The sequence below is a fragment of the Microcebus murinus genome, chromosome 7 (assembly GCF_040939455.1).
Source record: "Microcebus murinus isolate Inina chromosome 7, M.murinus_Inina_mat1.0, whole genome shotgun sequence".
Classification (NCBI taxonomy): Eukaryota; Metazoa; Chordata; class Mammalia; order Primates; family Cheirogaleidae; genus Microcebus; species Microcebus murinus.
In genome coordinates this window covers 93,511,902-93,531,498 of record NC_134110.1, presented here as the reverse complement: position 1 = coordinate 93,531,498, position 19,597 = coordinate 93,511,902, and the positions used below count along the sequence as shown (strand labels likewise).

Genomic DNA, 19,597 nt, shown 5'->3' with positions numbered 1-19,597 from the left:
TCCTGAGGATTTCCTTTTCTTCTCTGTGCTACATATCCTCTTTTCTGTAATCTATGCCTTCTTCTCTCTTATTTTTTCTCTTATTTAGCGGAGCACAATCTTGATGTGCACAGAAAATATAGTTGTTGAAACTTTCATGTTTGATATATTTTTATTCAAACTTTGTACTTGATCTATTATTTGTCTGGGTATAAAATTCTAGATAGGAAATTATTTTTTATTTATATTCTCTCCATATTCTTCAGCACTTAATTCATGACCTATATTTTTGGAAATCTTTCTTATATTATTTGTTGATAATTTTCTCCCCTCCAGGTTCTGTGTCCTCCACTTAATGGGAATTCCTTTTACTCAAACATTGGATATTCTTGAGTACTCTGAGTTTCTTGCTATTTTCTATTCCTTTGTCTTTTTACTCTACTTTCAGGGATATTTCTTAAAATGTTATTTTTCATTCCTCCTACTGAATTTTTCATTTGTGATATTATATTTCTAATTTCAAGTATTTTTGCTGTTATTTGTGTGCTTTGTAACACAGCAACCTATTTTTAGTTTGTGCATGTTACTAATAGCTTTTCCCCCTAAGTTTTTCTCCCTGCATGTTTCCTCAAGTTGCTTTCTTCAACCAGCCACCCCCAGTTTGTTTGTTTTGATCTTTATCTTGAGAGCCTTTCCTCAGAGTTTTTTCATCTTTGGGTTTCTGGGCATGCTTATGAGTAAGGGATTAAAAACCTGATTGGCTCTGATGAACAAAGAATGGGGCTTCTCAACTCTGAGCTACATTATAAGTTGACCTGTATGGATATTTTGTTGGGGAATCCCAACAGGTGTTCGTGTCTTTGTGTTTTCTGCTTTGGAATAGATCAAATTCCCCAGGAAAGAATCTTCCAATTTCTATTTAGAAGGGAAGGATCTGGGAATTAGATCTAAGTAGAGGGAAAAAGTGAGAGTCTTTATATTCAGTGTTCGGTATGCACCTGATAACCAACGCCCATGTTGTCAGTATGGTGCATACACCCTCAACTGTGTGTAGCATTTCCCAGCTCAGAAACCTGTTTTCCTTTTCTAATGAATACATCTCCAGACTTATTGAGGGGGTGGGACACACAGTAAGGAGCAGAAGCTATCAGAGATCTAGCTGGTTCTCACAGCTATTCCACCACAGCTGCCCGAGTTCAGAACCACCCCTCGCACCTCCCCTCCAAAAGTAACTGATGTTTTCTGTGATTCTGCAAGTGTAACTTGGGTCTGTCCCTACTTTACCCTACTGACGTCAGTTCCCACTCATCCTTTTGTTTCTAGCTCCAGAAATGGTGCCTTTTGCCTCTCCTGTTTTCCCCATCCTTGTGGGGCATCTCTTTAAAACAGATCCTTTTTTAAAAAAATTATTTTTTTATTTCAGTATATTACAGGGGTACAAACATTTTGGTTAAATGAATTGTTTTTGTACAGTTTAAGTCAAAGTTGCAAGTGTGCCCATCACCAGATAGTGTGCATTGTACCTCTTAGGTGTGAATTTACCCATCCCCTCCTGCCCCCTCCCACCTGTTTGATTTCCGTTGAATTTTACAACCATATGTGCACATGAGTGTTGAAATGTAAGTTTCAATTTAGTAGTGAGTACACATGGTTTTTTGTTCTTCCATTCTTGTGATATTTCCCTTAAAAGGATGGCCTCTAGGACCATCCAGGTTGTTACAAAAGGTATTAGTTCACCACTTTTTTTATGGTTGAGTAATATGTATATATATATACCACATTTTATTGATCCACTCATGTATTGTGGGCATTTGAGTTGTTTCCACATCTTTGAAATTATGAATTGTGCTGCTATAAACATTTGAGGTATTTCCATAGAGGTTATACTAGTTTGTAGTCCCAACAACACTGTATAAGGATCCCTTTCTCTCTGTATCCATGCCAGCATCTGACGTTTTGGGACTTTTTGATAGAAGCCATTCTCACTAAAGTTAGGTCATATCTCATTGTAGTTTTGATTTGCATTTCCCTGATGATTAGAGATAAGCATTTTCTTTTAATTTCAACATATTACGGGGGTACAAATGTTAGGTTACATATATTATCTTTGCCCCACCCAATTGCAGTGTGCATCATCTGGGAGATGGACACACTTAGAGACAAGCATTTTTTCATAAGCTTATTGGCCATTAGTCTATCTGTTCATGTCTTTTGCCCACTTTTTAATGAGTGGCTTGATGTTTTCTTGCTGATTCACTTGAGTTCTTTGTAGATTCTTGTTATTAGCCCTTTATTGAATGTATACCATGCAAATATTTTCTCCCATTCTGTAGGCTGCCTTTTTACTCTATTGATTGTTTCCTTGGCTGTGCAGAAGATTTTTAATTTAATCACATCCCATTTATTTCTTCTTGTTGTTGCTGTGATTGTCTTTAGGATCTTCTTCATAAATTCTTTGCCCAGGTCAATATCCATAAGAGTTTTTCTGACCTCTTCTTTAGAATTTTTATAGTTTCGTGCCTTAGGTTTAACTATATTATCCATTATGAGTTGATTTCTGTGAGTGATGAGAGGTGTAGATCCTGTTTCAGTCTTTTACATGTGGCTATCCAATTTTCCCAGCATCATTTATTGAATGGGGATTCTTTTCTCCAGTGTATATTTTTGTCTGCTTTGTCAAAGATCAGATGGCAATATGAGGATAGTTTTATATCTGGTTTCACTGTTCTGATCCATTGGTCTAGGTCTCTGTTCTTATGCCAGTATCATGCTGTTTGGGTTACTATAGCCTTGTAGTATAGCTTGAAGTCTAATAAGGTGATGCCTCCTGATTCATTTGTTTTCCTTAAAGTTGCTTTGGCTATTCGGAGTCTTTTCTGGTTCCATACGAAGTGTAGAATTATTTTTTCTAGAACTGCAAAAATGATGTTAGTACTTTAATGGAGATTGCATTGAATCTGTAAATCACTTTAGGCAGTATAGACATTTTAACCATGTTGATTCTGCAAATCCACTAGCATGATATATTTTTACATTTGTTTATATCCTCTGCAATTTCCTTGTTCAGTGTTTCATAGTTCTACCTGTAGAGGTCTTTCACCTCCTTGGTTAAATATATTCTTATGTATTTTATTTTATTTGTTGCTATTGTGTAAGGTATTGAGTTTTTGATTTGATTCTCAACTTGACTGTTGTTAGTGTTTAGGAATGCTACTGACTTGTGTACATTGATTTTGTAACCTGAAACTTTGCTGAATTTATTTATCAATTCCAGAAGTCTCTTGGCTGAATCTTTGGGTTACTCTAGATATAAGATCATATTGTCAGCAAAGACCAATAGTTTGGCCTCTTCTTTCCCCATTTGGATACCCTTGATTTCCTTCTTTTGTCTGACTGCTCTGGCTAGGACTTCTGACACTACGTTGAACAGAAGTGGTGACAGTGGGCAACCTTGTCTGGTTCTGGTTCTAAGTGGGAATGCTTTCAATTTTGCCCCATTCGGTATGATATTGGCTGTGGGTTTGTCATAAATGGCTTTTATAATACTGACGTATGTTCTATCTATCCCTTATTTCTTAAGAGTTCTTATCCTAAAAGGGTACTCAATTTTATCAAATGCTTTTTCTGCATCTACTGAAAGAATCATATGGTCTTTAGTTTTGCTTCTATTTATGTGGTGAATCACATTTAGAGATTTGTGTGTGTTGAACCATCCTTGCACCTCTAGGATGAAACCCACCTGATAGTGGATTTACTATCATTTTTGTATGTTTCCAATACACTATCTTAATAAGAGACCACAGTGGTATAGTTTTAATTTTTGACTCTCATAGCATATGGCAATGGTTTACACATAGTAGACACTAAACTGGGTTTTGTAGAATTGATAAATCCTGTAAATATTTCTAAAACATAGTACTGCAGCACTTTCATATACTATAGATTTATGTATTTTATAAATTAATAAAACTAAATGTCTCTTTTTCCCTCTGATAATGCAACATATAGATAGTTCCATAAGTTAAAAAAAATCTATATTGAAAAAAGTTAACAATAATTTGCATGAGCATTTTATCTACTCCTTTGTTCTTATCTATTCTACAAATATTTATTGAGCAACCACAAAGTCAATAATAAACACTGAGATTAATGTTTGTATTTTGTTACACAGTGTGTCTATTATAAATTGGCTATCATCCAATTAGTAGGAATGTCCTCTAAGTGAATCTTTATAGGCTAAGATTTGGGTGCCCAAAGAACAAGGAGCAAATCAGCGTCCTGAGTTTGCCTCCCATCTCTACCATGGAACTGCCATTGGGTTGAAATATTGATTCTCACTTAAAAACTAAGACTACATTGCCCAGGGTCATTTTGCCTGAAAGGATGTACGTCTTCTTCCTTCCTCACTGCTTCCAGTGTGTCCCTCCTAAAGTGCACAGTCAATGACATTCCCAATGAGAAGAGAACCCCTCCCACAGCCCTTTTTGATCAATGACACATAAGATACCATGCTTCCCTACCAGACCCTATAAACAAATAAAAACAATAGTACATGTCATCCTGACTCTAGAGAATGGTTTTAAGAATGAAAAATGGTAGTGTATGTGAGAAAGTTCTTTCTGTAAACCTGTAAGACACTATCTATCAGTAAGGGATAGGGGTTAATTTACCCCTACAAGACTTCTGATCCGTCTGCTAGGGTGAAGATTAGTCTTTTCCTGATAATGGATTCATGGCAGATGTACAACATTAGAAGCTATGTGGATCATTAACCCATGACACCAACATCTTAGTTATAAACGTGAGCAACTTTATAGAACACGTATTAGCAAGAACATTAACAAAATGATCAGGATTTAATGTTTCCTAATGGGCCATTATATCCTTTTTGTTCTTGATTTAAAAAGTAGGTTAAAAAATACATGAATCTGTGGCATAGAGATTAATATCATTCTAAAGAGCTGGCATTAGAACATGAATAGACATGGAGAATTGCTCCCTTTGACCTAGAAACTGGAATTCTGAGGGGGGGGAGACACAATAACAGCGGTTAGGAATCATTACTCAAGAAATTCAACCAAAATTTACCTAAAAATTAACACCTGCTACTGAAGAGATATTTGTTGTTCTAAATTAGCAAGGAGGCTACATCAATGGCTAAATTAGTTTCAATTTTACTTTAAAAATTACTATTGCAAAGGGGCATTTGATCATCAGGTAGCAAGAAATTTATTGCAAATAGGGGCTGGACTATACCTGAAAATAGTTCTATACCCAGAATATGGAATGGAAAGTGGTCACAATTCAGTGAATCATTACATGACTTGTATTGCTGAATGGTCACATTTATGTATAGAAAAAGTATTCATTTTCTATCTATTTTCTAACATTTTGGAAATACTTTACTTAGTAGTTTTTCTACAAGCATTAGAGTATTACCTGCAACATATTAAGTTTCTCAAATTTGGAAGGTGATAATTTTATGTCTGACTATGCTTCACACTTTGCTTTTATCAATAGTGATTTCTGCCTTTATAAGATGAATATTGTATCACAAGAGAATTTTAATAAAACCAAAGTTGTATGTATTATTTGCTTTACTGTAATTAAGGCTGTATCTTTGTAATACTAAGTAATGAACAATCATCCTGCTAATTTGATCAAGTGCTAATTTAAAATTCTATTGGTTAATTTTAAAAATGTCCACTATTAATATATACACATATTGAGATTCTTATTAAAGAAGTATTTAGCTTTATTAATTTGCTATAAATGTCTTTATCTATATGAGTATATGAAATAAGCCTTATAAATAGAATTTTAAAACTTTTAAATTTACTAGACAATCATTCACCCCAAAATCTTTGTGATGGCGAATCAGATGACCAATTTATATATGAATAAGGTATATGATTTCCAGAATGTGACTTTTTTAGATTATTTCTTAGGCTCCTTAACCATAGGTGAATTTTCTTGGTTAACATGGCATGCTACTTGTAAAACAATCTCAGCAAAACAGGCTGTTGTAAATAAAAGAACCATTTTTTGTTATTTCCTTGTGGAATTTTAAAGCTGTACACATTTAGCACAGTGTAATTCCTTAGTACTTGAATTCTGGAACCGTATCTAAGGGACACCAGGTTAATTGACGATACTCTAAGAAATACAGTCAGACCAATTATTTGGTGATGAATTTTTAAAAGACATTTTCATGAATCTTGTTTAGTTCATGTAGCATTTTTTCTTAATGCACTAAACCAATTTATCTGTGTGAACACGGTGTTATTTACATGGGTATTTCTCCCTTTAACATGTAGTTGAAAATGTTTAGTTGTGCTAAAACCATTTTTTCAAAGCAGCTTTGCAGAACACAGTCTGGGAGGCAGTCAACTATTGATTTCAATCCCAATTCTACTTTTGATTAGCTGTCATCTAAAGCAAATTTATATCTATTTTCAATCAATCATCAATATACATCAGTCAAATTTATATCACTTTTTTTTGTTTTCTTGTGCTTTTTTTGTGTTTATAAAGTACTCCCTCAACCTAAGATAAATATTCATGTTTGTTTTCTCTAATTCTTTTATAGTTTACATTGTATGTTTAACTTTTTAATATATATGGAATTGATCATTTTATATGAAAATATTCATGTTATTTTATTTATGAACCAATAATTTATTCAATGAACATTTATTATATACCCACTATTTGTCTGGCTCTGTGTTTACAAAGATGAATTCATGCCAGCTCTTGAGAAGTGTAAAATCAGTGGGCAAGACAGACTATAAAAAGATAATTTATACTATAGTGTGGAAAAGTCCAAGGAGCAAGGAGACATGTAGCCGTGCCAATGGTGATAGTTTCTCCATTGACCGGAGTTCCATTTCTTGGCATACTAGAATGATGAATTCATAGTGAATCCTCATTATGAAGCAGGACTCATGTTAGCAGAAGAAAGTAGGTGTGCTGTTAACTATGGCCTGGCTCAATCCTGCTGGCCAAGGCTAGACAAGGAGAATAGATGAATGTCATTGGGGTGGCACTGTTGCTGCCACTCCTTTCTCATATGTCCAAAAATATTAGAATATCATGATTGTTTCCCAGGTAAATATTAGGCAGAGAATGGTCTTCAGAACTTCTGCAGTTCATCACTTCATTAAAAATTTTTAAACCATAAAAAGCAAATAACCTACTAAAAATGGATCCTCTTCTTGCTGCTAACATTGTGTTGATTAAAAGCCTAGTTAGATTCTCTTCGGAACTATCCTTGAAGACTTTCATCCATCACGAGAAGCTTTGAAAACTTCTGGAATGATCTAGTCTTATGAGTCATTGTCCTACAATAAGTTGAGAGCTTGTTTTGTTTTTCACTCTGAGCATCCAGTCTTGTTCTCAATTGATTTTCAGCAAAATGTCAGCAAATAATCTAATTGTCTTATACTTTGCCTGACAGTAAAGTCACAAGCATTACCAACACTGATGCTGTGGGTTGGTTAACATCCCCCCCTAGTCTTCTGAATACATTTCTATCAGATGCAAGAATGATCACAATTCAGACACAGGCACTAACTGAAAGCTCTCATCATTATATGTGTAATTATGACCAAATTGAGTATTTATAAAAATAAGAAGCTGTAATTTATACATCCCAAGGCAGAACTTTTTTGTAATGTTGAGAATCATTATATAAATAGCCCAGAATGTTTTCAATAATTCCTGGTATTTTATGATGAGATGATAGCCCTAACACATTTATGCATTTACATTAAATTACAGGAACACCTTTATTTCTAAGTGTTAATAAATAAATATTCATTGTGTGTGATACATTCTATTATAGCTATATGAATTTGAAAGCAGTATTCATGGTCATGAGTAAAAGAAATAACCAAAGAATACCCTGAATCATTAAATAGCTGCCAAAATTCCCAATGGAATTATGATCTTGTAATTTGAATTCAGTCTTATGTTAATTGTACATAATGCATGGATCTGACCCAGAGGTTCCAGGTTTATTGAATGTACTCATAAAATTCTCTTCTCTCCTGAGCCCAGGCAGTCAGTCTTTCTGACTGTGCTAACAATGGCAGCATTTATTTCCTTTTTCCTCTTTCTAGTCCTTTTTTTCTACATACAGTTCCCCAAAGACAATGATGGCCCAAGTCATCAAGTCATACAGCCCCTTACTGCAAATTGGTTCCATTTGTTGGATGTTTCCAGTAAAAGCTATTATTTCAATCCTGGATAAAGGGGAGGTGTTGAGAAGAAAAGGAAAATTGTTCTTCCCCAAATTAACTTGCCCACTGGAAAAGGTGGCTGGTATGACCTCAGCTCCCTTTCACTTAACTGTACTTCTTTGGAGTTATGTGATGTCAGTCCAGCCTTGCCCGAAATATATCTGGTATGTATTGTGCACCTGCCCCTTCCTTACTCCATAGATCTTTACTGAGAACCATGAGATAGAATGGACTGGTCTCTGAGATAGTGTGGAATAGTGGAAAAAGATACTAATAGTTGGGAAGATTTCTGCCCTTGTAAAATTTATGTCATACAAACTCTCCACAATTCCAGTTCTTTGTACGTGGACTAGTCTGTCTAGAAGTAAAATATCCCTATCAGAGTTACATATAGAATCCAAAAATTTTAAATATAATTTTCCTCAAATAGAGCCAAATGTAGCAGATACCGTAATACTTTGCCGAAGACTGCCTCAATTCTAAAATATAAGGAAACTACCTGGACTTTTAAAGTTAAATTAAAATGTTATGTAACTTGCCTAGAGTATTATAGTACTGCTACTTGGTGCTTGGCCTGAAATTAGAGAATGTTAAGCAGGTAAATGAAAATTAAACTTCTCCAGGATATATAGGAAGTGCAAATTCTACTATTTCAGTTCTCCTTTGATTTAGGGTAAAAATCCAGCCAATATCCTGCTATGCAAGCTGAGATTTTTTTTTCCTTCTTAATAGTGAGACTATGATTGGAATGCCAGGCAAACTGTGCTTTTTAAGTCTCACTCATTGGGTCTGTAGTGCACCTGCCGCCTTTGAGTGCTTTAAGTCCTTCTTCAGCCAAATGTTGCCCTTAGAAACATTGCCCTTCACTGAGGAAACATCTTTAAAGAAATGATAGCTTTGACAGTAATAAAGAAAAAAAATCTTTTGCTTGATCTATTTCTGGAAAGCCTCCAAACTAACTTTTAAAGTACCTGACTTCATCAAAAATTGTGTATCTCATTCCCAGAAAAAGAGCTATACCCATGAGGGATGGGATCTTTTTCAGCCACAGGGACTGTGCAGCACATGCTGGTCACTGACTGAACCACTCACCAAATGGTACAATTTCCCCAAATATTGGCTCCTACACCATGCCTGTCAGATACACAAAGCTCCTGGTGCACAGTACTTACCCCAAATAACAAATAAGATGCCGCCAGCTCTGATCGTTGGTTGGCAAGATGGTCAAAGCATCATTCTATAGACTATATCAGCCTTTATGGGCTACTGCTACATAAATGGCTCTAAATTAAATTAGCCCTAAATTCCTTTATTCTGCATTCCCCAATATATTTTATTTGATATAGATATTTTTAGATTACAAAATGCTAATTAAGAAGACATGAAATATTTTGCACTGTGATGAATAGAGAACAATGGCTGTAAACTGCCTTTCTTTTAAAGAGATAAGTAAAGAAAAATTTATGCATCCATTCTCAGAGATCCTGTAACCTAATGAGATTTTTAAATTTATAATGATCTCTTTGCATAGTGAGATTACTATATTCATAAGAAGGAAAGCTCCTTGTGTTTGGACAAAGGGGAAACAGGGCAGAACATAGACAATGCAGGAGGCCACTACTGTTGCTTCAAACATAGTGAAATATGCAGCCTCAATAGCCTACTCAACGTCTCTCAAAGATTCCACCTGGCAAGTCTTCCCTGGAATAGACCCAGTTCATGTTAGAAGAGTTATTTCTTGGCTAGAGGCAGATCTGTGAAAGGGAGTTTTTCCTCTTCAGATAAGTGTCTGTATATTCATCTAGGTGCTTATGGAGAGTATAGCTAAGTATGCGTTTGGAAAAATAAATGGATGTTTTATTCTAAAAGAAGCCACTACTGTAAGAACAACCAGAAATTGACCAGTGCCTCATGGAAAAAGTGAGCTGCCCATGATCTGTAAATTGAAAAGAATTCAAAATGTTGTTTGGAAAAATTCAACTTTAATTAAAGAAGAGCTAAAAGTTCTTTGCTTTATTTAAGGAAATTAAAATTATTGGGATTAATCACTGCTGGTAGGAAGGAAATCTTTCACTTTCTAACATGAATTACATAATGGCTCTGAAGCACACAGCTCCTTAGAACACTAGGAAAGATATCTCCGTGACTTAGCCTGGATTAAAGAAATTTGAAAAGGGAAATGCCTCTCACTGGTATTTCTGCCAAAAGAATTAAGTAGTAATAAAATAAAGTGATGGTCATTGTTTAGGTAAGTCCCCTGTGGTTATTGGACTTTACATACTTGTGGACTCTCTGGCCAGTAATAACTTCATTTTGTTGAGATGAAGGGCACAGAGCTAATGTTGTATCAATGAAAAAGAAGTCAAACTCTGCAAAATAACTTAAAGAGGTTTAGTCTGAGCCAAATTTGAGAAACATGGCCCAAAGCCATGCCCATGAAGCCCTGAGCAAGTGGACTTGCTATAGTTGTGTTACAGTTTGGTTTTATACATTTCAAGGAGACAGAAATTCCATGTAAAGCCACAAATCAATATGTGGAAGGCGTACATTGGTTTGGGCCAAAAATGTGGGATGTCTCAAAGTGGGGGCTTACAGGTTATAAGTGAGTTTAAAGACTCTTGGATTTTGTAATAGGTTAGAGAAATGAAGCTTGGTCTAAAGGCTTGGAATGTTTTAAGTTAAGATAAGGAAGAATTTTTGAGGAAGAGCCCCAAGGCAATCACCACTGCATCAAAAATAAACAAATGGGATCTCATCAAATTAAAAAGTTTCTGCACTGCCAAGGAAACCATCATTAGAGCAAATAGACAATCCACAGAGTGGGAGAAAATATTTGCTCTCTACATTTCTGATAAAGGTCTAATAACAAGAATCTATCTAGAACTTAAAAGAGTAGACAAGAAAAAATCAAACAATCCCATCAAGAAATGGGCAATGGAAATGAACAGAAACTTCTCCAAAGAAGACAGAATAATGGCCTGCAAACATATAAAAAAAATGCTCAACATCTCTTAACATCAGAGAAATGCAAATCAAAACCACAAAGAGATACTATCTAACACCAGTGAGAATGGCTTGTATCAAGAAATCCCAAAACAACAAATGCTGGCGAAGATGTGGAGAGACATGAACACTCCTACACTGCTGGTGGGATTGCAGATTAGTACAACCTCTGTGGAAAAGAATTTGGAGATATCTCAACAGCTAGATATAGAAATACCATTTGACCCAGCAATAGCATTGTTGGGCATCTACCCATAAGAGCATAAGACATGCTACTATAAAAACATCCATACCCAAATGTTTATGGCAGCACAATTCACTATTGCAAGATCATGGAAACAACCCAAGTGTCCGTCAATTCATGAGTGGATAATTAAAATTTGGTATATGCTCACAATGGAATACTACTCAATTCTAGGAAATGACAGTGAGCTAGCACCGTTTATGCTATCCTGGATTAAGCTTAAGCCCATTATCCAAAGTGAGGTGACACAATATCAAGAAAATGGGCTCCACATCTACTCGCCATCAAATTGGTACTGACTGATTAAAACTATGGTGCTCAAATGGCGATAGTGCTCACCAGGGTTTGGGGGAGGGGGAGATACACATTTTAGGGTTGTGGTGAGAATTGTGGGTGGGGGAGGGAATACCTATAACCCTTGCTAGGGAAAGGCAAAGATATACAGTGTAACCCAAAGGTCAAAAAAAGAAAAAAAAAAAAAACTTTTATAGGGTGGTAGGCAGATGAGAGGGAGAAGGAGGGGAAGGATATATACTTACAAAATAGGTGTGATGCACACCACATGGGGTAGGACACGCTTGATGTTTTGGTAAGGCAGGGGGCAGGGGGAGGAATGGCAGGAATGGAGGAATGGAGGAATGTTTGTACCCCCATAATATGATAAAAGAAAAGAAAAAAAAAAGAGACAAGCCACCCAGCACATACCCAGACACAGTGATTTGTCATGTAAATTGAGGATCTGCAGGTTTGTCTTGCATAGCCTTAGGCCTGTTAATGAGTTACAAAGGATGTCTCAAAGGGAGAGGGGCATGATGAGGCCTGACTGACTTCCCTTTTCATGGCCAGCAACTGAGTTTTAGGGTGTCCCCTTGGCCAAGCAGGTGTCCATTCAGTCAGCTGGGGGATCTGAAGATTTTATTTTCGTTCACAGTTGGCATGAAAAGTCTCCAAACTCGGTATGATTACTTGCAGTCAAATCAAGGGATCCATGGACATATGAGGAGAGACAATATTCTCAAAATAAATGTGGCTACAGTGGACAGATTTGTTTTTTTCATTTCAGTTCATCCTGTTCCCTACTACAAAGTGAATAGTACCCATTCCTCATATACACATCAAGACTTGCATGGAGCCCTAATAACCCTAATGGGGGAGTCAGGCAACAAGAATGGGCTAATACATAGCCCAGGGCTGCAATGAAAATCCACCCAGAGGGTTGCATTTGAATCATTGTCTCTGAAATTTCCAGATTCCAAGAGTCTGTCTTCTGTAAGCCATCCAAAATGGTCACTCAGCAACTTGAGATTGATGGTGACAGATAAGAGCCTGCCAGAGAGGATTTTACCACATCCAGCTTTGCAATTAATCAGACCTGTTTCCAGCCTTCATAATTACTTTAGCAAAGGAAGCAATTAAGAAAAAAAAGTCTTCTTTTGCAGAGGATTTTAAACCACACCAGTGGCCACATCCATAGGTCAAAAAATATCAGTATTGTTCTATTTATCCAGCTTGTTGTCAAAAAGGGAACTAAAAGGATTATATGGCTTTTTCCTTTTTTTTTTTTTTAAGAATCTTCACATTAAAACAAATATCTTTTTTTCTCAGAAAAGGGATTATTTTTCCTAACTTAATTGAAAAATAAGGAAAGATATTCTTTCCAGGTGGTAAATTTAATAAAAATAAAGAAAGATGTGAATAGAAAAATGTGTGTTGTGCAAATTAGGTAAAATGTGTGCATACATGCATACTCACGCATGATTTATGAGTATACCAAACTGTAAATATAACACATTAGTGCCAGCATGAAGCACAAAGGTAGCACAATTTTATGGTCTCAAAATGCCAATTAGCATAAAAGGCGAAACATTGTAATCAAATAATTATTGATTAACACAAAGCCAGATGTGTTGAAAGGGCTTAGTAATTAACTAAGTAAACAACAAGTGTTTAAAATTCATAGATTACAAATGATTTATATATATTTAAAAATCATCTGTAGGTGAATCTTAGTATAATCAGGTACAGCAATAACATACTGTATCTGTGATTTTATTTTATAGTGTCACAAATAATTAATACTTGGGGCATCACAGGCATAAAATGTTTTCAATATTCAAGTCCTTGGAAGCTTTTGGAAGGCTGTTTTCACAGAGGTATCACTGATTCTGCCTTATGGACCCAATATACTTTAAAACTAAACAAACCAGTATACAGAAGACATGGATAATGAATGGACAACTAAAAAATAAACACGGATAAAAGAAGGGGAGCTTGACGTTTAAAAGAAAAACTAAAGTTTTCCTGCAAATTACAGATTTTTGCCCACTTCCTATGGCGCTTCCTCTGCAGCCCCCAAGGTGGTCTGTCAGCAAAAGTGGGCTTCATTTACATCATTTCTTCTAAAGAACTAATGATTTCTTGAGTCATTATTAGGAAACTGGAAATTTTTGTTTGGTTCCTTCCAATGGCATCAGGTGGCACATACAAACTAATTTAAGGAATGAAATTGGGTCTTTAACCATGGTTAAATTTTCCCTAGTTTTGTACATTGTCTCAATTATTTTAATTATACATGAGAAAGATTGCTGATCTTCTCTAACTTATTTTTCTTAAGAAATGCATTTGATAGGACTCATGCCAGATCCAAAATGTATAAGACAGGAAAGTAAAGCTATTAAAAATTCTGCCAAACCAACTTTCAACATACAGAAATTTTCTAACAGCTTCAGTAGGAATATAAAACTTTTTCCAAAGTGACTATCGAAAGTCATATACTTTCACTGGCAATATAAGAGGCCATTCGATAGATATTTAGTTCTGTTATTTTGTGTTTTCTCAACTCTCAATTGAGATTGTGCCTCAAAAACTCAGCAGTCAAGTTCATTCAGTCATTTTCATTTAAAAAAAGCATATGAAGCTGTTCTTGTATAGTTGGTTTATAAACTGGTCAGAAAATTGGCTATAAAAGAAATAATATGTTATTCCCACCCATGTAAAGAAATACAATTATGTGGAAGAACTGGAAACTTGGGAACCAGTAAAAGGGTTATATTGGCCAAACTAAGGGGCTCAGTGATGACTTTTCAGAGGAAGTAATGTCTCTGCTGAAACCTAAAAATACATAAGAGTTAACCAGATAATCAAGATGAGGACAGCTTAATTGTAGAGATAGGGGAAGAAAATGAGGGTAAGAATGAAAGACAGTACTCTATGGAGATAAAACAGGGAGTGTGAAGACTAGCAGGTAGAGAGAACAGTTCATTTGAGAAATGGGAAGAAGGTCAGTATAATTAGAATATGAAGTGTGAATGGAGTCTGGAGAGGGGGTTAGAAAAAGATTGAAAACAATCTAAATTGAAAACAAACAACAACAAAAAAGATATTATATTTACATAGCAGTAAATCAAAAATAAAGAAACAAAATTCTACAAAGCAGATCCTAGCAAACAGAAACTCATTTCTAGCAAGGACACAGTTAAAATATGCAATACCTTCAATCAACTGGACATAATGAACATCTGTAGATGAATGACTTCATCTACCAATAGCAAAATACATATTCTTTTCAAGTAATAATGACTACATTCTGGGTCATAAAACTCACCTTAACAAATTTGAAAGACTGGAAATCATACAATGTCTTCTCTCAGACCGCAATGTAATTAAACTAGAAATCAATAACAGAAAGATAGCTGGAAAATTTCAAAATACATGGAGATTAAATAATATACTTCTAAATAATACATAGATAGAACAAAGAAGAAATCTCAGAGAAATTTAAAAATATTTTGAACAAAATGAAAATAAAAACATAACTTATCCAAATTTGTGCTATGCAGTAAAAACAGTGCTTTGATGGAATTTTATAGTATTGAATGTATATGTGAGAAAAGAAAAAAAGATGACCTAAGATTGTACCACAAGAAACTAGAAAAAGAAGAGTAAAGTGAATTCAAAGTAAACAGAAGAAAATAAATAGTAAAAACTAAAGCAGATATCAATGAAATTGAAAACAGGAAACCAGATAAAAGTAATGAAACCAAGCAGTGATTCTTTGAAAAGTCAATAAAAGTGTTATGCTTCTATACATGAAAAGAAAAAAAGAGAGGACATAAGTTACAAATGTTAGAAATAAAAGAGGGGACATTACTATAGATCCCATGACATTAAAAAAGAAATAAAGGCATACCATGAATAATTTTATGCCCATAAATCTGATAACCTAGAGGAAATAGATCAATTCCTTGAAAGACACAGTCTGCCAAATCTCACACAAGAAGAAATAGACAATCTGAAAAGGCCTATATTTATGGAGGAAATTGAATCAATAATTAATACCGTTTCTAAACAGAAGGCACCAGGTCCAGATGAGTGCACAGGTGTATTCTACCAAACAGTTAAGGAAAAAACTCTGCCATTTTTCTATAATCCTTTTTAGAAGACAGAAGGAGACAGGGTACTTCTAATTCATTCTAGGAAGCCTTTATCACCCTAATAACAAAACCAGATAAAGACATTATAAGAAAAGAAGACTACAAGCCAATATCACTCATGAACACATACATAAAAAAATCTTCAACAAAATATTAACAAATTTAAACAATGTGTAAAAAGAATTATAGACCACACCAAGTAGGATTTATTCCATATGAGGATGGTTCATCATTCAAAAATCACTTAATGTCATTGACCACATTAGTAGGCTAAGAAAGAAAAATCATATGATCATATCAATAGGTGCAGAAAAATCATTTGACAAAATTTAATACTCATTCTGATAAAAATGCTTAGCAAAGTAGAATAGAGCAGATCTTCCTCAACTTGATTTTTAAAAAATCTACAAAATCCCTGTTGCTAACGTCATACTTAATGTGGCAAAACTAGGCAATTTCCCACTAAGGTTAAAACAAGGCAAAAATGTTCTACTTATCTCACCAGTCTTTTACAATATGGTACTGGAAATCCTCACTAATGCAATAAGACAACAAAATGAAATTAAAAGTAAACTGATTAGGAAGGAAGAAATAAAACTGTCTTTGTTCACAGATGACATTACCATCTATGTAAAAGATCTGAAATAATTAGCTAAAAAACCCCTCCTGGAACTAATAAGTAATTATAGCAAGGTTGCAGGATATAAGACTAATCTACAAAAGTCAATCATTTTCCTGTATACCAGCAATGAACAAGTGAAATTTGAAATTAAAAACACAATGCCATTTATATTAGCACCCCCAAGAATGAAATACTTAGGTATAAATCTAACAAAATATGTATAGGATCTTTATGAAGAAAACTTCCGAGCTCTGATGAAAGAAATCAGAGAACTAAGTATAATAAATGGAGAGATACTTTACGTTCATGGATAGGAAGACTCGATATTGTTAAGATGTCAGTCTTTCCCAACCTATTCTATATATTCAACAAAATCCCAATCAAACTCTCAGCAAGTTATTTTGTGGATATTGACAAACTGGTTCTAAAGTTTGTATGGAAAGTCAAAAGACCTGGAAAACCCACCATGATATTGAAGAACAGCAAAGTTGGAGAACTGTCACTACCAGACTTCAAGACTTACTCTAAAGCTAAAGTAATCAAGACAGTATGAAACTAGCAAAGGAATAGATAAATAAATCAATAGGCCAGGCTAGAAAGCCCAGACATAGACCCACATAAATATGGTCTACTGATGTGCAAATAACAGGGCATCCTCATGCCCTCCCCACCAAAAAATTAGTCTAGACACATACGTTATACCCACCTCAAAAATTAGCTCAGAATGAATCACAGACTCAAATGTAAAAGGCAAAATCATAAAACTCATAGAATATAACATAGGAGAAAAATCTAGATGACCTTGAGCTTAACAATGACATTTTAGGTACAACACCAAAAGCCTAATCCATGAAAGAATGGATTGATAAACTGGACTTCATTAAAATTAAAAACTTCTGCTATGCAAAATATACTTATCAAGAGAATAAGACAAGCCATAGACTGGGTGGCTCCACATACTTCAATGAGTCTCTTACAAACAACACATAACTGGAATTTTTAGTTGTTGGATTAGTCTGTATATCTTTATTGAGATTATTGATATATTTGTCATTGTTTCTACCATCTAATTTTTTGCTTTGTGTTCATTGTGCTTTTTTAATGTTTTATTTTCTTTATTTCTGACATTATCATTAGATTTTTGAAATTTCATTTTTCTCTACTACTTCAAAATTATATACTCATTTCTACTTTTATTCTATTAAAAATTTACCCTGTGGCTCACACCTATAATCCTAGCACTTTGAGAGGGCGAAGTGGGAGGATCACTTGTGGCCACGAATTCAACTTCAGCCTGGGCAACATAGCAAGATTCCATCTCTACAACAAAATAAGAAGAGTTAGTTGGGCATAGTGGTGCATACCTCATCTCAACTACTTGAGAGGCTGAGGTGGGAGGATCACTTGACCCCAGGAGTTCGAGGCTGTAGTGAGATATAATTGTGCCATTGCACTCCAGCCTAGGGTGACAGAGCAAGACTCTATCTCAAAAAAAAAAAAAAATCACCCTAAACTTTTACCACCCATATTTACCTTTAAAATTAATAATTATTGCTACTTTCTACCTAAACAATACCAAAACATCACCTCCTTTTCATCTTACATGTTATTGGTGAACAATGTTTAATTCTACTTGTTTTTACCTCAAAAATTAGGCATTATTTTATTATCTCATATAATTAATGTTAATGAAGATCCACCCACCTTCTAGGGCTTTCTTTCTTCCTGAAATATACTTAGAAAGGCCCATGGGTAGTAAATGCACTAAATTTTATTTGTCTGAAAATGTCTTTGTTTCACTATCATTTTAAATATAAGTTTAACCAGGTATGTATTTCTAAGTTGAGTCAGCAAGAGAGTAATAGGTCTTTGGTTCTAGTGTTATTGTTGACAACTATACTTAATCAAATATTCTCTTGTAGGCAAGTTTTTCTCTTGACTGCATTTAATATCTTCTCTTTGCATTTCATGTGTTATTATTTTACTGCAATGCTTTGAGTGTGAACATTCCTACCATTCATTAAACTTGGACATTTCTCAGGCACTTTCTTCTTGAATTTTTCCTCCTATTCATTCTCTTATTCTTCTATACATTTACTGTTGACTCTTTTTCATAGGACTTTGTTTCCTTTTGAATTTTGCAAATTTTTATGATGAGATGATTATAACTCTTTAGCCTTAATCTTTGGAAAACCTAAAAGACCTAATTTTAAGATAAATTACTTTGGAGAGGAGCACTTGACTTTTCCCCGGATTAGTCTGGGAGGATGCTTGACTCATTCAGATCCCCTCTCTTTTTTTTTTTTTTTCATTTTTTTTTATTTCATCATATTATGGGGGTACAGATTTTAAGGTTTCAATAAATGCCCATTTCCCCCCCTCCCCCCACAAGTCTGAGTCTCCAGAATGACCATCCCCCAGATGGTGCACATCTCACTCATTACATATGTATATACCTGCTCCCCTCCCCCCTGCCCAATACCCTATTACTGCAGTACCTATGTGACCACTTAGGTGCTGTTCAGTTAATACCAATTTGCTGGTGAGTATATGTGGTGCTTGTTTTTCCATTCTTGGGAAACTTCACTTAATAATATGGGTTCCAGCTCTAACCAGGAAAATATAAGATGTGCTATATCACCATTGTTTCTTAGAGCTGAATAGTACTCCATGGTATACATATACCACATTTTATTAATCCATTCCTGGGTTGATGGGCACTTGGGCTGTTTCCACAGCCTTGCAATTATGAATTGTGCTGCTATAAACATTCGAGTGCAGGTGTCTTTTTTGTAGAGTGTCATTGGATCTTTTGGTTAGATGCCCAGCAATGGGATTGCTGGATCAAATGGTAGATTCACTTGTATCGCTTCACTTGTATCGCTTTAAGGTATCCCCTCTCTTATGATAAATTTCTCCTAAGAGGATTTTATCCTTCCCTAGAATCTTATCAATAGCTCAATTTGAATGTTCCAAGAGGAATAAGAAAAACCAAGAGAGGATACAGTCGTGGAAAAAAGAATGTTTTGAGGACAAGTATGAGATTAGTAATGTCAAAAACTGCTAAGAGGTCAAG

At 34.9% G+C, this 19,597-nt stretch overlaps 1 protein-coding gene across 1 annotated transcript in view; it reads left to right on the top strand.

Annotated features, from left to right (window-relative positions):
• NKAIN3 (sodium/potassium transporting ATPase interacting 3) overlaps positions 1–19,597 on the top strand; it is a 671,237-nt gene that overhangs the window by 470,930 nt on the left and 180,710 nt on the right. The window lies entirely within an intron of this gene.